This window comes from Sinohyriopsis cumingii, chromosome 5 (genome assembly GCF_028554795.1).
Source record: "Sinohyriopsis cumingii isolate HCF-2022 chromosome 5, ASM2855479v2, whole genome shotgun sequence".
Taxonomy (NCBI): Eukaryota; Metazoa; Mollusca; class Bivalvia; order Unionida; family Unionidae; genus Sinohyriopsis; species Sinohyriopsis cumingii.
This window is the reverse complement of record NC_142965.1, coordinates 65,212,023-65,231,859: the sequence shown is the minus strand read 5'-3', so window position 1 is coordinate 65,231,859 and position 19,837 is coordinate 65,212,023. Positions and strand designations below refer to the sequence as shown.

Genomic DNA, 19,837 nt, shown 5'->3' with positions numbered 1-19,837 from the left:
ACATCTTCCCAGCCCTTCCATCATTTGGATAATCTAGAGGCCCAGACATCTTCTCAGCCCTTCCGTCATTTGGATAATCTAGAGGCCCATACATCTTCCCAGCCCTTCCGTCATTTGGATAATCTAGAGGCCCAGACAACTTCCCAACGCTTCAGTCATTTAGATATCCTAGACTAGAGGTCCAGACAAATTCAAAACCCTTCAGTCATTTAGATATCCTAGACTTATAGGTCCAGACAACTTCACAAACCTTCGGTTATTTGGTGGAATCAAATCATGCCATGCGTTGTGCGTGCGTATATATTTGTTCTTTTATTACATCCGAAAAGTTATTTTAATGTATGTTTTGTGTGTGTGTGTGTGTGTGTGTGTGTGTGTGTACGTTGTATCATGAACAATTAATTACGTTCCATTACCCAGAAGATTGCACACATCGAACAGCCAAACCAAATCAAACCTTAATTCTATATCAATATTTGACTATATATCTTTTTCATCATTCAGCAGGTATTTTCCTCGAAAATTATAGATTAATATTTGAATACATTTTTGTAAATTTAAGTTGTACGAAACTTGTTAAAAAATACACATAGCTATAAGTGGTTGTTTGGTTTGCCCTTGTGTTTACTGTATGTGGTTGTTTGGTTTGCCATTGTGTTTTACGGCACAGCAACACAAATATTTTATTTAGTTCCCATGCAAATTGGAGTAAAATACCTTGCCCAACGACAATCCACGGTAACCGATCCGGACTGATCAATGAGTGAACTTCTAACTCGAAGTCAGAATCGGAATGTGCCTACCCAAAGAAATACGGACGAGAAATTATCTTTTGAAGGCTGATTCGAACAGGGACAGAGTCCCTATATCAGTGTCATTTGCGTCGATATTTTTCTCCCATAGGGCAGTTGCAAACAGCGTTTGATTTTTTTTAAATATAAAATTTTCCCCACTTTCTTTTAATTAAATCTTGCTCTCTTGCTTATTATTTTAAATATTTATTTTAATTTCAGTTTCAAGCGTCATCATTTTCTTTATTATTAATATGGCTTATGTGCATGCATTTTGCAAACAAAGTAGTTACGTTTGTTATATATGTTGATATGTAAGCATTACGCTATGTATTATATATATATATATATATATATATATATATATATATATATATATATATATATATATATATATATATATACTTTTCACTACACTAATAACGCAATATGAACAATAAACTGTTATCGTAATTTTGGTATGTCTGATATGTGTTCATTCATAGCAAATGAGTGGCATCACAGAACCTGTCCGTTTGAATATATCGCATTTATATTTGATGTTGTGTCGGTAGAATAGCTAGTATAGAACTATTTATTTATATGTCACATAGATGACCGACGTTCGTTAAACATTGATTGTTTCTTGGTTTACATCGACGGTGGTCAAATTATCCTCAATGCGCCTCTCGTAATGTCAAAGCATCATTTCCCACAATGCAACATGTACATTTCCTCTAAAAAGATATTCAAAATGGCGGTGAACGTCTGAAGGTAATTGCTATATAAATTTATTGTTCAGCTGTTTGTCCTTAATTTATACTTTAGTGGAAAGACTCCAGCCAAATGCATAATATTATGAGAGGAGGTTATAATATTTAAATTATGAACTGCATTGCACTTGTAATTAGTTATTTTCTTTTGAGTTTTGATGGACACGTATGACACTCGTTCTGCTTTTGTCCCCCCCCCCCCCCTTCGGTAGAGATGCTGTTGGTTGACAGTTTGGTATAAGCTATTTCATGACAATGTGCGTGCAACATTTTGAAATTCTAGACTGTGCGCAGTTTCTTGAGAAACTATATAGTGAAGTTTATGGCATGTTTAAAGTTCGAACTTTACCAGAATAGCTTACTTAAATGTTTCTTTTATAAACGGGTATAATTGATGCCTCGCACGATATAGTAAAGATGTTGACGTATGAAAATGTTGGAATTTTCGCTACTCGTTTGGGCAGTTGTTTATCACTTTTGAAGTCATAATTTGCCCAATTACACAATGTCAAATTTATCAGCACATTGTATGTGTGTGTGTTCTGTATGTTTTGAGTTTACAAATAGAAGGACTGAGAACCTTTGCAAAATATTTTTTATTTATCAGTCATCTAGATGCAGTCATATATTTAGAAATGGTTTGTCCTATATGACAGCAACAAAAATGTCGAAAACAAACCACTAAGCCATTGTGGAAATATAACTTTTAAGAAGAAAGGTAGTTTATCTTAAATAATATTATTCACATTTTTCACATCTCGTACTTTTTAGCTGTCTACTTGTTTCATACTTATGTTCAAAAGATAGAGTACAATTCTCAGCTGTCTACTTGTTTAATATTTGTTTCAAAAAATATTTTGATTTTTTTGATTATTATTTTATCAGATCTCCTTATACTAGTACAAGGCATTCATTTTTAAATATTTGTTTTAAAGTAAAAAGTGCAATCTTCAGATGTGTAAATGCGCAGTAAATTGATATTTATGGGTAAATATAGTTAAATAATGTAATCATTTTATTATAATATATTTACAATTTTTTCTTCTTTTCTTAGTTACTTTTAACTAATAATATTTTTTGTATTGCATATTTCTAACAAGCATGGTTCCAATTAGGTTGATGGAAAAAAAATAATTGGAAAATTTGTTTGAGAATGTTGCGTGGAACTATTTGCTAAATAGATAATCTCTCAGGGGAAAATTACTGATATTTCATAGTAAAGAAGGCAGCTATAAGCTTGTACTTTTTTATGCCTGAAAGCACTTTTCAGAATTTGGACCTTAAAGAATACTTAAAAGATAGGAAAGAAAAAGTGACTGTCACTATTGTGGCATAGATCCATGTTTCACATAGGTGGCGCTCTACAGTTTCATATTTTGCTTAGGGTTAGGATTTAAAGATAAAGAATTTCCCCGGCTTTCCTCACTGGATATACTGGCTTTTTAAAAAATGACCTTGTATATCTTAGGTATAATTCAAAGAACCCTTAATTCCCTTTATTTTGGTGTATGATTGATGGGTGTAATATGGGTTATAGAGTATACAGCTTGGCCTTACTTCAGATGTGCACCTTTCAAAAAAGTGCTAGCTCTACTTGGTCATTTTCACTTCCTGAACTTCAGAGGTAAATTGTATAAAAAAGAGCTGATAACTTTTTTTTACATTTTATTTATTTGGTAATCATTCATTGCACTTTCAGAAGCTGGTATTGTCTAGTCTGGCAAAGTTCATTTTCCCTATTTTATTAGCTGCTATGTATAGTGTACTTTAGACTAATTCAGGCTGATTTTTTAACACAAGGGAGCAGTCATTTTAGTTAGCACTGTGCTTAAATCATGTAAAATTTCCAAAAGTACAATATCCAAAGAAATATCATCCACATTACATTTATGTAGCATATAGGTATGCCAACATTCTTTCCATTGTGTATGTTTTAAATGCGAACTACTTGACCTTACATACATCACTCTCAAAAGTACATATTAACTGGTAAGCGCCCCCGTATGTGAAGCCTGTTATAAATTGTTGCCTAATGTCTGCAAGTCATTTTTGTGTGGAAACTTAGGCTTAATAATGCTATTTTTAACACAGTGTGTATGTTTCCATGTGTGTGCATCTTTGTTCTTTATTTATTGTATTGATTTCTTAAGAACCCTAGTTACATTTAATCATTTTGGGTTTGAATTCCGGAACCTTTATTATTGGCTTGTGGAGTCCTATTTTACAGTTATGAAGCCCATTCCAAGTTTTGCATCATCCATGCATCCATTCTTAGATATTTTACTATAGAAAGAATATTTGGAATAATGTTGCATTGAGCCGTATGTCACAATTATGAATAATAGTTCAAGTTGATCCAAGCTGCCTACAGGCTTTTTGTCTTGATTTAAGTCCTGTATTCCCACATTTCACATTAATGAAGGCTATGCCAAATTCTTACATGATGTATGGAGGTCATTTTGGGTAATTGAGTCATTGAAAGACTATTTTGAAGGAACTCGTATTGCAGTATGTACACACTTATGCAAGTCCAATTGCAGCTGCACAGACCCATGTTTGCTCTTGCCTAATCTGCTGGCAGATCTGGGTCTGTGCAGTTTGTTAGGAATAATCAGTAGATCAAACACCATAGACTCTGCTCTGCAGGCACAGGATCATATGGCAGATCAGGATCTTTGTTATTTACAGTTTGACTCAACTTATAAGGGAGTATATACGGTATGTTGCATTAAGCCATATTTTGTTGCTGTTTTTAAACAGTCTGAAATATATGCATTGAAGGGATTTGAGATTGACAATTTTTTAAAATTATCTTCCATTACATGATCTGTCAGCCATTAACATAGTGTCTTAATGTCAGTAAAAAGTACACGATATATATATATATATATATATATATATATATATATATATATATATATATACACACACACACACACACATATATCTGATAAATTTAAAAAAAAGTAAATTTAACATTTGAATAAAAAGTACCTTATATACTTACAAGTCCATTTGCAAACAGCATAGATCCTCATCTGTCACTGTGTGATGCACTGGCAGATCAGAGTCTCTGTTGTTTGTTTTACAAATTACTCATAGCAAACTGCATAGACTGAAATCTGTTTGCACATTATGTGACAAGAGATCTGGGTCTCTGCAGTTTGCATTGGACTCAACTTTCAAGTAAGTGTATACAATAACTGTTGTCATTTTCTTTAAAAGATTAAGAAAACTAAGTGGTGATTGTTATACATTTATTCATTTTCATACGTGCACCCATATAAATAACAAACATACAACAAATATGATGGGGACTCTAGGTGCCTGAGTTGTCTAAGGCGCATGCCTTTACAGATCACTCATGCATCTCACTTCAGTCAGCATATGTTGGAGTCTCATCTTAACCAGTGTTTATAATGTGAGAAAGCCTGTCAGTTGCTTCATATGGCTCAGTGGTTCTTTGTAGGTTTTTCCTCTACCAAATTACACCAAAAATGTACATATTAGGCACTAATTCTGTGTATACACCTCTCTTGAATGATGACCCCAGCATTCCAGATCCATTGTTATGTGTATCAGAACCGTGAAGTTGATGACAAATTATTGTATAAAACTTGAGACAGTTTTGTGACTTAATTCGTTATATATACCAGTAGGTGCTCCATGCTTTTGACGTTAAAGGAAACATCACAGTTTGACTGAAAAGGCAAACAGAAGGTGAAAGAAAATTCAGACACTTGTAATACGAGACATCATATTACTAAACTTTACGAGAATAAAATGGTTCCATTAATGTATTAATTCTGTGTTGGTATAGATAAGTTTACTTTTTGTTTTGTCTAATTTGCCTCAGTAAACGACACCAGATTAGTTATTTTTGTTGACAGTGGATTTGGAAGCAACTCCATAATGAACATTCCGATGGTAAACAATGGGAAATAATGTTTTCTTTTTTCTTTTAATTTAGACAATGTAATGTAAGACATGATTTGTGGACAGCATGCAGGAGTAATATCAATGATCATGACTGGCTCATACAAAACATTTAGCAAATTTTATCAAGGCAGGGCACAGTCTGTTCATTTGAGGATTGTGCCACTATATTTAACATGACAAGACTCGTATCATTGCATCAGTGGGGGCATATATGTCTTACATAGTTTTTAGTCATCTGTTGTTATTGTATAATTACAAATGATTAGATGCATAATTACCAGAGTCATACCAGAGACTTACAAAAATGGTACTAACAGCTGCCTTGCTTGGCGTTCAGCATTAGGAGGTTAGTGTTAGGACTGGTCGGCCTGGTGTCAGGATAATGTGACTGGGTGGGACATCATGCTACATGTCTGCAGCATGATGCCCCAGTGCTAGACATCACTATAAACTGCCACATTGCAGACATCGTAGCGACATGACTGAAAAATTGTTAAAGCTATGTTAAAAATCAAAATCACACACACACACATATTTACCACATTTTCATTGACAATATTCATATCAGAAGTGAGGAGGTGTTGTTTTGCTAATTGTTGTGACCTTTTTATGAGTCTTATGCTCTGTGCCTTAGATTTCTTGCAACAACTTACAAGCTTTGACCACAATATTCTATCCAATAAATAAACATCAGCACCGATTTTCTTGTACAGTTTGAAAGAAGAGATACCTGTGACCTTCCCAAAAGTCAGCTCAGAGAAGTATTTGTTTAGTTCTGAGCAAAAAAAACCAAATTAAAATTAATTTCACATCATTTAATGCTCTATTTTTATGTTTAAATACACTTTCTAGACATGACCTTATTAGAAATTTTTTTCATTATATTGTTTCCTTACATGTAATGCAGGTGGCTTGTATGCCTACCATAAACAACTTATCAGAACATCTCTTAGTAAAAGGTGTGCTGCCTTATCAGAACATCCATTAATACAAGTCTCTCTTCCTTATAACTCGGGCCACTTGCATGGTTTCCATGAGCAGCCTTATCTGAACATCTCAAAGTTCAACCCTCTCATCCTTATAACACAAGCCCCTTGCAAGACTCCCATGGTCAGCCTTACTAGAACATCCCTTAATATAAGGCTCCCTTTATAACACAGACCACTTGAATAGCTTCCAAGAACAGCCTTATCCAAATGTCCTTTGGTACAAGGCTTTCTCCCTTGTAACTCTGGCCACTTGTATGGCTCCCATGAACATTCCTAGCAGAAGGCCACCTCACTCAAAACACTGGCCACTTGAATGGCTTCCATGAACATTCCTAGCACATGGCACCCTCACTTAAAACACTGGCCACTTGAATGGCTTCCATGAACTCGCTTATCAGATCATTGTTTAGTACAAGGCTTCCTGACAACACAAGTCAATCATTTGACTTGAATGAGCATCTCTTGATATAAGATGTTGTCAATAATGGCTGCTTGTACGACTCCCATTCCAGCATGGGTATGAGAGAAAATTTGACAATAGCTTCCTGTGATTTTTCCAAACAGGCTAAAACTGGCAAAAGTAACTCCAATACATAAGAAGTGAGATCTTTCTGATATGAATAACCATAGTAGACCTATGTTTAGTTTTGTCATCAATTTCAAAGATATTAGAAAAACATGTTTGTAATGAATTTAAAACTATATGGAATTATTTAATTTGCTACATTCATGACAGTCAGGCTTCCACGGAGGACATTCATGACAGGCTACACTAACTAGAATGGTAGATGATTGGTTAACAGCAATAGATCGAGGCAACCTTGTAAGGCACAGTGTTTCTTGACCTTTCAAAGGCTTTTGACCTTGTAAATCACAAAAAATCATGCTGGAAAAGCTCGTCATATATCAAGTTAACCACGAAAGCTTAACATTGTTTTCATTCTATCTTGAAGGCAGACAAGAAGTTTCTGTTTTAACTAAACTTTCAGATAAGAAACTGATAAGTCCGGCGTTCCACAAACATCAGTTCTAGGTCCATTGCCCTCTCCGCTGTACATCATTGATTTACCATATCATATTGAACTATCCACCACCAACATATTCTCATATGATACAACATTATGTAACACTGGATGAACAGGCCATGAGATTAGCACTAAATTAAAGATTTGGTAAAAATAAATAACTGGTGTGAACAAAATTGTATGAAGATAAATGCAGCCAAATCAAAACCCATGAGCATAGTTGATAAGGTCATTAAAAAGTTAATTCGCTGCTTTATCTCTTGAACAGAATAAAATCTTTTCTGACTCAACAACAGAGAAAGATGTTCTACACTGTATATATTATGCCACACCTCGAATATTGGGATAAAAGTGGTATAGAAAATCAGGAAAGATTACTGTAATTTCAAAAAAGATCAGAGTTACTCGTGATGCTGATTTAAATACACCGTCAACAAATCTTTTAAAAACCCTAAAGTGGTTTCCATTTCAGCAAAGAACTCAATTTCGGAAGGGTTTATTAGTCTATAAATCTTTACATGGTTTGGCTCCTGATTATCTTAAATGAAATTTGAAATTTGTTAAAAATGTGCATATGTACGAACTAAGTTACTAAGATCTGTCTCAAACAGCAAGTTATATTTATCTAAACAAAATTTACAGCTTTGGATTTTCTGGAGCCAAACTGTGGAATTTCATACCACCTTATATATAAGTCAGCTGACACATTCCAAGCTTTTAAAAAGCTTCAACATCTACAGAAACAATCATTTATATGATTTTGTTTAATTCAGTACTATTTCTTTTTACTGCAGGTACACACCTATAATGTCTTTGCAGATGTTCAATACTACTATTTGCATGAATCCTGTATGCACTCATCCTTGAAACCGTGCACATATTTTATTGTTGTGGTAGATCAATTATCAAGATTTGAACAGCATTTGTTGTCTAAAGACAAATTATCTTGTAAAAATTGTGCTGTGCATTTTATATATAAATGTAATTGTTGAAGGCCTCATGGAAGATTGGTCATTTGACCAAATGAGCTTTTTCTTTAAAGTCATTATTATTATTATTATTATTATTATTCCTTCATCAGATTTATACTGGCCACCATGTATAGCCAGCCTGTCATGTGCTAAAAATGGCGTTAAAGCCATAAAAACAAAAATAGCTCTTGTAACACAGGTCACTTGTGTGGCTCGAATGAACATCATTATAAAGAGGCTGCAATATGCATTATTACTTTGTGCCTGTTCTCATTTTGATATGTTCAGGGAAATTAGTGCAAGTTCAAGTAGCCAGAATTGGTAGTACGATTGGAATGTGTTGGTGCTGGGATATTTTGTTTTGATTATAATAATTACTATGTGACACCCTAACACACGAATCATAAATGTATGCTTCAGTGTACAGTTAGAAAATAAGTCTACGTTATAATCATATTATACCAAAGAGCATGTATTTTGAAGCATCTTTTGAAAAAAATGCAAAATAATGGCTGTTGTCAAACATCAAAGTTTTATGATCACTGATGCAGGCTATGGAGTAACTTTTTATGGATAGACGCCAAAATTATGATCTACTGACAACTTAATTGTATACACCTAGAAATGACATCTGATTCATTATCAATAAATTTTGTTGTTGTACACCTTAATCCAGCAAATTAACAGACCACAGCCAATTTCAACATAAACTATAATTAGAAAGTTACATTTGTAATTTCATATAAAGTATGAATCACACACACACACACACGGGCCCCATGTGGGCAAGTGCTCTAAAGTCCTCACTGTTACAGATCACTGCTATGTCACCTCAGCATGGGTTTGAGTCTTGGGCTCAGCCAGTGTGGGTACGTGAGAAAGCTTGCCAGTAGCTTTTCAGAGGTTGGTGGTTCTTTGCGGGGTTTTCTTGTTTTCTTCCTCCACCATTAATACTGGCCGTCATGTATAGCCTATCATGTGCTGAAAAATGGCATTCAAACCTACAACAACAGCAACTAAAACAGGAGGGTGGCGTGCCCTCTATACTTGTTTCAGTTTAGATATTTGTTTTGTGGGGTTACAGGTAGCATTGCATGGTCTAAAGTGCTTTGCTTTACAGATCACTCACGTCGCACCTCTGTGATTTTGAGTTTTGTTTTGACCAGCGTGGATATATGAGAAGGTTTGCCAGTAGCTACCTGTGGTCTTTCTAGGCTGTTCCTCCACCAAAATTACTGGCGCCATGCATCATATGCAGAAAACGGAGTTAAACCCCACAAAACCAAACCCTTATACATATGTTGTATAAGAAAGATGTATACCTTCATAACCAATGGTACAAAACCTGCTTAAGGATAGTTCTTTTTTAGTTTTAGATTTTCAGAACCTATGCACGTATTGATTGAAGGGTTTTCTCAAACAGTTTGTGAGACATGTATATGCAAGGTTATGAGAATGATACTAATCTTATGTTAATGGGCATCTGTCACATCCACGTCTGAAATCTCTTGATAGTCCAGACAGGAGTGCTGGCCTATGCATGCACAGTGTACTGGGGTACCCATCTTTTCGGAGCAATGATACATTACTCCCATCACGATCACCAGTAGGTGTAGTTTTTGAGTGGTATAAAAACTACCATAACATTGTATGTAAGGTTGCCACAAGATGGCAGGGTGCAGCCTCCACTGCTGCAATCTTCTCCAAAGTCTCTGGGCCCTGGTCACTGCTGCTGGAGCCTGTCATGAACCCCAGACTAATGCATATTCTGTCTATAAAATGGCTGGTATTCCATTTAGACTCTGCATACCTGTCTGAGTCAAGCTGACCGCTGCCAGTAATTGAAACTTGCTGAAGTGGTCCATCTGGTAGAGTATATACTTGTGTGCACTTGTTTTCCTTATCATATACACTAAGTCAGCCTGCAAAAATCAATGTAACATAATAAAAACAGCATTTATCAAGTATGCTGTTTTCAAAAAATGTCAAATAATAAATACCTCTTTAGAAAACACATGTGCCAACTGCAGCTAACAGTAAATTAGTATAAATTAAAAGAAAAAGGTCAAGTGTCATATTCACCCAGCTCCAGTTCTGTAAATGTATAATTTCACATTGTTTTAGCATGTAATCTTGAGCTAAGTGTGGATATACACAAACATGGTGCACAAATATAGACATTTCCTGAGATAGATGGACAAAAATGGAGATGCAGATGCTGCAATCAGAGTGTAAACATGAATCTGCCAACTTGATTACTCCTAACATGTATAATTCAATTTATTCCTGTCAACAGTGTGTACAGACATGTGAATAAGGAAGAGACCACATAATTTCAAGTCATTTTTGAGAAAAGGGTCAGTTTAGCTGGCCCCCACTATCGAAAATAGTCAATATTTTCAGCAATTAGTCAAACTTTAATTATCAGTGGTGATTAAAGAGAATGCAAATGTACTGAAAAATCAGGCACTTGGATAACTAGGAGCTAATTAGATGCAGTAAGATGCTACCTTATGCAACTTAAAATTGGTCAAACTAATATATGTATATTCCACATTAGCGAGGTTAAACAAATGCATTTTTATTTAAAATTAATGTGTGACAGAAGATGATACGAATATACTGTATTTATATACTAGATATAAAGATACAGGTATTTATCTATTGGTAACAGAGTAGATTTGAATCATTTAAAACATCTGGGGGAGGGGGCCAGGTAGCAGAGTGGTCTAAGCGACTTGCCAGATCACTCTTTTACCTCAGTCCTGTGAATTTGAGACATGGCTTAGCCAATGTGGGTATCTGAAAAAGTATGCCAGTATCTTTTCTTTTGAAGCTGTTCTCACACCCAAATATATTGGTGCCATGCATAGCCTATCATGTACAGAAAAATGATCAAAACCCTTATGCTCATCTGTGATTATAAGTCATTAATAATGGCATTGTATTATTGGTACCCAGTGAACTGAGACATGCTGCAGGAAGGCATTGCTGTACACTTAGTACCAAAATCCAAGTTTGTCTTTTACTGTCATCTTGAAATGTGAGGGGACACCTAGATTGAATGGAAAAACTACATAAACTTAGTAGCCAAAACCATGAACTGACCATCACTTTGAATTATTTTGGGTGGCCAGTATGAGTGATCAGTCTTTTAATTTTTAAGACAAAACAGGCTTTGCAGCTGGTTGATCGAGGTTGAGTTTTTAAAACACATATCTGCAACATTACATATTTATTGATACATGTTTGCAGTTCATTTTATTGGAATATTGTGAAGTCCTCCTGGGGAGTCACAATCCACTCCATAAGGTAAGTATGGTGTCACGATTTTTTTTTAAAACCTAGAAGTTGAGGTCTCTACACATGTTCAGATTAAAGTTGTGATGGGCCTAGGGCTAATAGGATGGAAGATCACTCGGCTGTTACTTATCCAATGGAGGGCTAAAAGGGGAGCCTGCAAAATAGGGCCTAAGGCTAGTACCTTATTATGGGTTACTCCTTGGGGTTAATCTGGCCATGCATGTATATTATATATATAGCACATCTGGTAGGGATAGCATTAAAGCCTGTAGTTTTAATTGCAGTTCACACCCCATAAAGTTCTGTATCACCATATAGTCCAGGTTAAAAGGAACATTCTGTAATTTCTGTTTTAACTCCCGGTGTGCAATATACTGGTATTGGGCAGGTTCAAGAAAGAGTGACATAGTAGGACCAGAAACGTTAGGTATTCTGCTGATCGTTTGCAGGTTTGATCAGAAAGTTGGTGTGTTACTTGGGTTAGCTTGCAGAATTTGGAAAATGTTGATATAAATTGATTGTGGATGAAAAATTTAGTCTTAAATTTTGTGCAGGTGATGTTCACTATATACCAGTTTGTTTAACATGCTTTCATGTCAACAGTGTTTTTAATGAATACAGCATACAATTTATGCCACTGTGTTTGTGTTCACTATAATAATAATAATAATAATAATAATAAAGACTATATTTAGAGAAGGTAACTCAGTTACAGAACTAATCTACATTGAGGCCTTCCATCTGTTATGTACAATAATATACAGTATATACAACATGATGTGAAGAGTCTGGCTTAACTCTAAATAATTAACTAATTTTAAAAATCAAATTATCAAGCCAGGCATCTGTTGCGTTTATTAAGAGCCTAAACATAACAATATCAGTACCACTATTAAGAACTTTATTGCAAAAACATGTAAACATCAATGATCTTGAGTTAATCCGTTGTATATATTATTGCTTAGGATGGTCTGCAAGCAAAGTTATTGTTGTTCTAACAACACTGCTGTGAATGACCATATTAACAAAAATAGATACAAGAACCACTATTTATTATTTAATCTTTGTTAACTGTGACGGCTAAATAGAAATATGGATTTTAAAAAAATGAGGCTGGCTAATGCTTTTTTACATTTTTGGGTCATGCAACTAATGTCATTTGTTAGAGTGAAAGTCATACAGGTCATGTATGCATTCAGTACTATTTCTGTAATGGGTGTTATATTACTAGAATTTTATTCAACATACTTTAAATGGTGATTATTAACTTTATTTAGATCATCGTACATCCTTTTTCCTTTGGATGGTCATTATTTACATGCTCTGGTAAATATGTACGGTGAAACTCACTGTTAAAGTACATTTATTTCGACATTTTTGGACAAAACAACCATAAAGGTGTGATTCAGTACAAACTGGATTGAATGTTGCACTACCCAATATTGTGATGATTTGACCCAATGTACTCTTTTGTTCACCGAGTTTAGTACCTGGTAATTATTGTAAGCCCATAGTGATCAAAAAATTTCATCTGGATATTAGGTGCAAAGCATCCAATACATTGGCTTGAATAGACTTTGGTTAAGCAATATTATAAGATTTTAGAACAACTGTTGATATTTAATTTATATGTGCAAATGTTCTTGTTGTTGTTGTTATAAAGTTTAATGCCATTTTTCAGCACAAGATAGGCTATACATGGTGGCCAGTATAAATGGTGGAGGAAGAACCAGGGGAAAACCCCGGAAAGAACCACTGACCCATGAGAATCTACCGGCAAGCAAATGTGCCCACATGACTATATAATTATACTCTATATATATACCGTAAACCAGACCCCCAGGCCAAGTGGTCCAAAATACTTGCCTTTCCGGATCACTGCCATCTCATCAGTGTCTGCATGAGTTTGACTCTTGGGCTTGGCCACTAAGTATGTGAGAAAGGGTGCTGGTAGCTTTCTGTGGGTCAGTGGTTGTTACTGGGGTTTTCCCCCGAGTTCATCCTCCATCAATTAAACAGACTGATGTATATAGGCTATCTTGCACTTAAAAATGGCATTAGGCCCAAAAAAGCAACTGTAACCCAGGATAAAGTACATCTCACATTCTGCCATTTTAGTGCCAAGTTGTGTGAATACCCATTTAAATTAACTATTCTTTCTTCAAAAGGAATAGTCATGGATGTAAAAAATTAATTTTGACGTCGATATTGTTTTGTGATTTTTTTGAGAAAATGCACACAATGCTAATGTCGTGAAAAAAAAAGCCTTCTTAAAGCCCTTCAGTGTAGTACATTGTTTGTCTTTGGAGTTAAGTACCGCTTGGAGCTGAATCAGGTCTTTGTCCTCTCTTTAACACTAGTAAGTGATAATTATTTTCCAGATTTGATTGTTAATGTTAAGGGATTGTGTTGTTTGTTTTTTTGTTTATGTTACAATGATTACAAAGTACAAAACAAAGCCATCACCTGTTCACCTTTGTGCAGCCTGTAACACCCTCTGTATGAAATCCATTTATCATTGTGTTTTCAGGCCTTTGGCTATTGTCTTTGAACAAATTTCTTATGTTGTGGATGAGTTCATTATCGCTTTCAATTTCATTGATTGACTGAGCGCTTTTGACTCGTAATGAGTCTTTTTCAAAATACAAGACAAATAAAACAGAAAAATCACTGTGTTTGCAAAACTTTAGATGGCTGTTTCTACAGGAATTAAACCTTTAAATGTATTATGTTTCAACTAGTCTATTTCAACTTGTATATCAGAGAGAGAGAGAGAGAGAGAGGGAGAGAAAGAGAGAGAGAATTATGAATATACACCAGACTGAACGGAAAGTGCTATCACTTGATTCTAGAAGAATGCTTGATAATAGTAGGCTGAATTAATATTTTAATACAAATATTACTATCATACAGGTTAGAGAATATTTAATTCGTGCTCTACAAATATTCTAACCGATGGCCGCTGGTAAACAGCACCCATCACCTTGCCTGCACACATGAGCCCATATTCCCAGGCAAATAAGCACACATCACCAAGAATGATACTACTCAATTGGTGTAATATGTACTCATGTGTAGCATCTGGGTTCGAATCTCCGTAGAGTACAAATTAAAATTTCTCTAACCAGTATGATAGTATTTGTATTGGAATAATTATATTGCCTGCTGTTATCAAGCATTCTTCTATAGAATCCAGGGATAGCACTTTCTGTTCTGTCTGGTATATATTTATAATTCTCTTTAATTAATCTATATATATTGACTTCTTTCATAGAAATCTGGAATGACTGTGTAGATAGATAAGAATTAATTACTATGTCGTCATGCAAGTGTGTCTGCTGCACATGAGTGCATATAACACCGATTAGTGGATTCATCTTATGATGATGCATGCTTAGTCATGAGGGAATATGGGCTTATGTGTGCAGGCAAGGCAATGGGTGTCGTTAACCCTTGGACCTAGGTTCGAATCTCCATAGAGTTTGAATTAAAAAGTCTCTAGCATGTATGATGGCCCTATTTGTATTAATATATATATGCATATGTCTGTGTGTGTGTGTGTGTGTGTATATATATATATATATATATAATAAAAAATCTGGTGAAAATAGCTGCAGTTTATTACAATTTATCACAGATAACAATAGTACCTTTGCCACAGAAATTACATGTTGACTTTTATAATCATTCCCCTAATGTAACCTATACAATCATATACACACATCTTTGAAAAATCTAATAATTTCTTATGGTTTTAATGTTTAATCCACACAGATATTAGTTTTTCAGATTAGAGTATGACTATAACTAGAAGGTCCTTTCTTCAAATGGTTGGTACATGTATCACCCAGTAAATAACAAGCGCCAAGTCCTTAAACTTTAGCCCCTTAATGTGCATGGACACTCGTGAAAACATTTTTGCGCACCTGCCATTTATCCATGTTGCAGTGAATATGTAATCTTTCACTCTGATGAAAATTTGTCTTGTTTTTATGCCTATGTTATAGATATATTATATTTTTCTTTGATTCAAATAATGTTAAATTCATTGCTTTTACTATAAATTTGATCAAAGAATATTTTTGTAATATTTCTTGACACTGATCTCTATTGATTATCGTATGAATATGTATCATACATTTAATACTTCTTAAAGAAAACATGTATGTATTTAAAGAACAACTGTCTAAACCTGTAATTTCATTGCTTAATTTTATGTTAATTATTCACATTGAAATTTCTTTTAATTATTCATTACCTATTTTTCTCGTGTACCACACATTTGCCATTCAGCCATATTATAGTGAAGATATGTTCTATTTCTGTGATGAGAGCTAGTTCTGTTTTCTTGTCTATATTGTAGATTATGTTGTGCAGTATAAATACAGTCATTTGAAGTCTTGTGACTTTATTTCAAACCCTGTGACATCTTGATAACAGTGGCAGAACCTCCAATGAAAAAGAGAAAAATTCTAACATTGCAGGAAAGAATTAATGCAGTTGAAAGAAACAAGGTTCACTCAAAGACAGGAAAAATAAATATTACCTTAGTTACTTTGCAATTCATGTACTAATACATGTACATGTGATCTTCAAATATAACTTAATGTTTTCTGGTAGATATATATCTATGTTGTTATATAAATTTATTTTCTGTTGAATGCGTGCAATATTTTAATGAGAACTATGAATAAAGACTGCAATACATGTTCAGTGATTGTGGGTTTTTTCTCTTTTTATAAAGTGTTGAATTTTAACTTTAGAAACTGGTCTTTTTGCTCTAATTGGTTATGCATTATAAGTGTGTCTTCAATTTAATATTGTTTTTTTAAAATTAATATTCCAGTAAAATTATTTCATTAAATATATCACACATATTCTTGGCAATAATTGTATCAGTATCATGGTAATAGTCATTGACAGCATTTATAAATTGTACTACATGTACTTAAAGACATTCTACACAATTCAACTTCACAACCTGTCTAGACTGCCCTAGTGGCCTAGTGGTTAGAGCATCCTCCTCAGATGCAGGAGGTTGTGGGTTCGATTCATGGCCGAGTCATACCAAAGACTTATAAAAATGTTATTAACAGCTGCCATGCTTGGCACTCAGCATTAAGAGGTTAGTGTTAGAACTGTTCAGGATAATGTGACTGGGCAGGATATTATGTTACATGTCTGCGACATGATGCCCCAGTGCTAGACATCACTTTAAACTGCCACACTGCAGACATTGTAGCGATATGACTGAAATTTTTTTAAATTTACGTTAAAAATCCAAATCACACACATACACACCTGTCTAAAGAATTCATTTGGAATGACAACAAATGTGAATCAAATTATTTACACTGTGCTTTAATTTTGATAGTTTCACAGTAGAATTGTCACATAAACTTGAAGCCACTTCATATTTCCCATCAAGAATTTGAAGTACAATGTTGACTTAATTTTCAGATACAGGTTTTGTCGCCATTGTATTTGTCCATGCAAACTGTTTAAAAAAACTTCCTCAATCATCAATGCAATCACGGAACTGATGCAGAACCATGCATTCAGGGTTGTATAAATTGCTTCATATGCTCTTGCAGTTTCTTTAGAAAGATTTGGGCACCATGGAATTCCAGGTAGTGCCATTATTCCAATGATTACAGGGGTTTTTACTACAAATGGACATAACCCATTATGCCCATTACCCATGTATCATTTGCAGATTGGATTAACGTAACAATATTTTTGTTTTTGGTAATGTCACAGTTGTAAATCAAGGGATAAATAGGTCCAGAAATGCCTAGTGAGTGACAGCTAGAGCTGTGGATTACCAGCATGGTTGTGATATGATACAGTGAGGTACAGACAGATCCCCTCCCAGCAAAATGAAAGATAGGACATTAACCCATATCCCAGCTTAAGTTTAGCTCTTTCTATAAAGAGTACAAGAAATGAGTACAGAGAAATGTGAATTATTGGCATGCAATGCTAATTTAGTTTTCCAACGGAACACCTGCGAGATCACATGAAACTCTTAGTGCCGATTTGATCATCATAATTTCTCAGAATATCCCTATTCCTTATACTTTTGAAAAGATAAAGTGTAGTATCGCTTGAGTTGATGAAGAATATGGTATAGAGTTGGGGTCATATAGAAGTCAACAAAGCCTTCACACATCTTCAAAGAGAGCTCCATAAATGTTGTACATGTTGTAGGGCATTTGTTTTGTTGGACATTGTTGTAGTTACTCTTGCAAGCCATCACCACTGGCCATGACCAGATTTTTTCTCACCTTGGAATGTTAACCTCAGTATTTACATTTGGTCTTTTACTGTATTTGCTCGCTTACAGGACAAGTCAAACTGTAAAAAACAAAGACAGATCTGCTGTAGCATAATGCATCTGCAGATCAGGGTCTTTATTGTTTTGTCTACTGGCTACTCCTAACAGACCCAGGTTTGCTGGTGCATTATGAGATGGCAGATTTTTGTTTATGGAGATTGCAATTGAATTTGACTTATAAGTGATTACATATGCTATTCATGCTTAAAATTTGACAATGATTTTCTATTAGACGTCTGTAGTGCAGATGTTAACTTTGTATGATTGAAGTGTACATAATCCAGTTGACATGACTTTGGAACAAAACCATTGAAGTTATTTTAGTCAAGAATTTGCTGTTACAATAAACTTGCTTTTGATTATCAGCATATATTTTAATTTGTGCATAGATTTCGCTTTTTCTTTCATGTGGCTTTTTAAAAAATGACATGTTTGTTTCGTAGCCCTTTTTGCCATAAAACTGAATGGTCTATGCTCCCAGACTTGGCAGACGCAGTGAACTCCTTTGCCTGACCCTAGTTAAGGCTACATTATAATGTGTACATCAAGCCCCAAGGCCATTTCACACCTATTCCAATATACATCCTGCACATAATGAGGTCAGTATTTCTGTATGGGTTTCAATACAATCAGTTATCGATTTGGGCTGAATATGAATTTCCAATATTATAGCACAAGCTCACAGTGTCCAGTTTGAGTATGTTACGGTTGGTCAAAATGTTTTCTGCTTCAGACATATCTTACATAGTATGGAAGATTTAGAGACCTGCAGTCCAGATGTAATTAAATTGGCCACATGTCCATGCTATATTGATTGTGAACAGAGCAATTTTGATTTTTTTTTATAGTTCATGCTTTAAACTGACCAATTAATAGTTTTTGATCTTTACTGGCCATCTTGGCTAGCCAAGGTTCCGATATGTTATCTTACGTACATCTTGGTTAATTGATTAGATATTTCAGTGTTTCGAGTCAGTGAGTTTTATTACAAGTGGCGGCAAGCCACTGCATCCAGTCAATATCTAGTTGTTCAGATTTGAGCGCTGTTCCTACATGATCAAGACAAGGGGAGCACACAGCTAGAATGGACACGTAAATAAGCAATTTTCCACTGCAGATCCATGTTTACTCACATACATCGTTTCACTCAAATATGCATGTATTGGCTTCTGTCTGGTACTCAGTCATACATTTTGATGCTATACTTACAAAGTATCCTTTAAAAATCAGTTGCCTCCACCATTTTTGGCTTATGTGCAATGCATTGCTGTTACATGCTTTTGGTTTGGTGGCATTACACCTCATGAAATCCAATAGCTGTCACTAGGACAAAGCGCTGAAATATCTACTCAATCTGCTTAAGTGTATATAGATTAACATATTAGAACCTGGCTAGCAAAGATGTCTTCAGCCATGAAGAAATATTTATTGTACCAAGTGACAAGATGAACAGGGAAAACACCCCTACATTGATTTGTTTTTTACAATAAATCCTCAACCACCCTGGTGGCCTAGTGGTTAGAGCATCCACCTTGGATGCAGGAGGTACCGGTTTCAAACGCTGGCAGAGTCATACCAAAAGACTTATAAAAATGGTACTAAAAGATGCTTCACTAGGCACTCAGCATTAAGAGGTTAGTGTTAGGAATGGTATCAGGATAGTGCAACTTGGTGGGACATGATGTTGTGACATGTATGCAGCATGATGCCCCAGTGCTAGACATCACCAT

General features: G+C 34.9%; 1 protein-coding gene across 1 annotated transcript in view; it reads left to right on the top strand.

Annotated features, from left to right (window-relative positions):
* The first annotated feature begins 1,510 nt into the window (after positions 1–1,510).
* LOC149799332 (fibronectin type-III domain-containing protein 3A-like) overlaps positions 1,511–19,837 on the top strand; it is a 264,342-nt gene continuing 246,015 nt past the window's right edge. The window contains exon 1 of the mRNA XM_089958644.1: positions 1,511–1,544. The gene's annotated coding sequence lies outside the window, so the exon portion shown is untranslated. The remainder of the gene's footprint in view (positions 1,545–19,837) is intronic.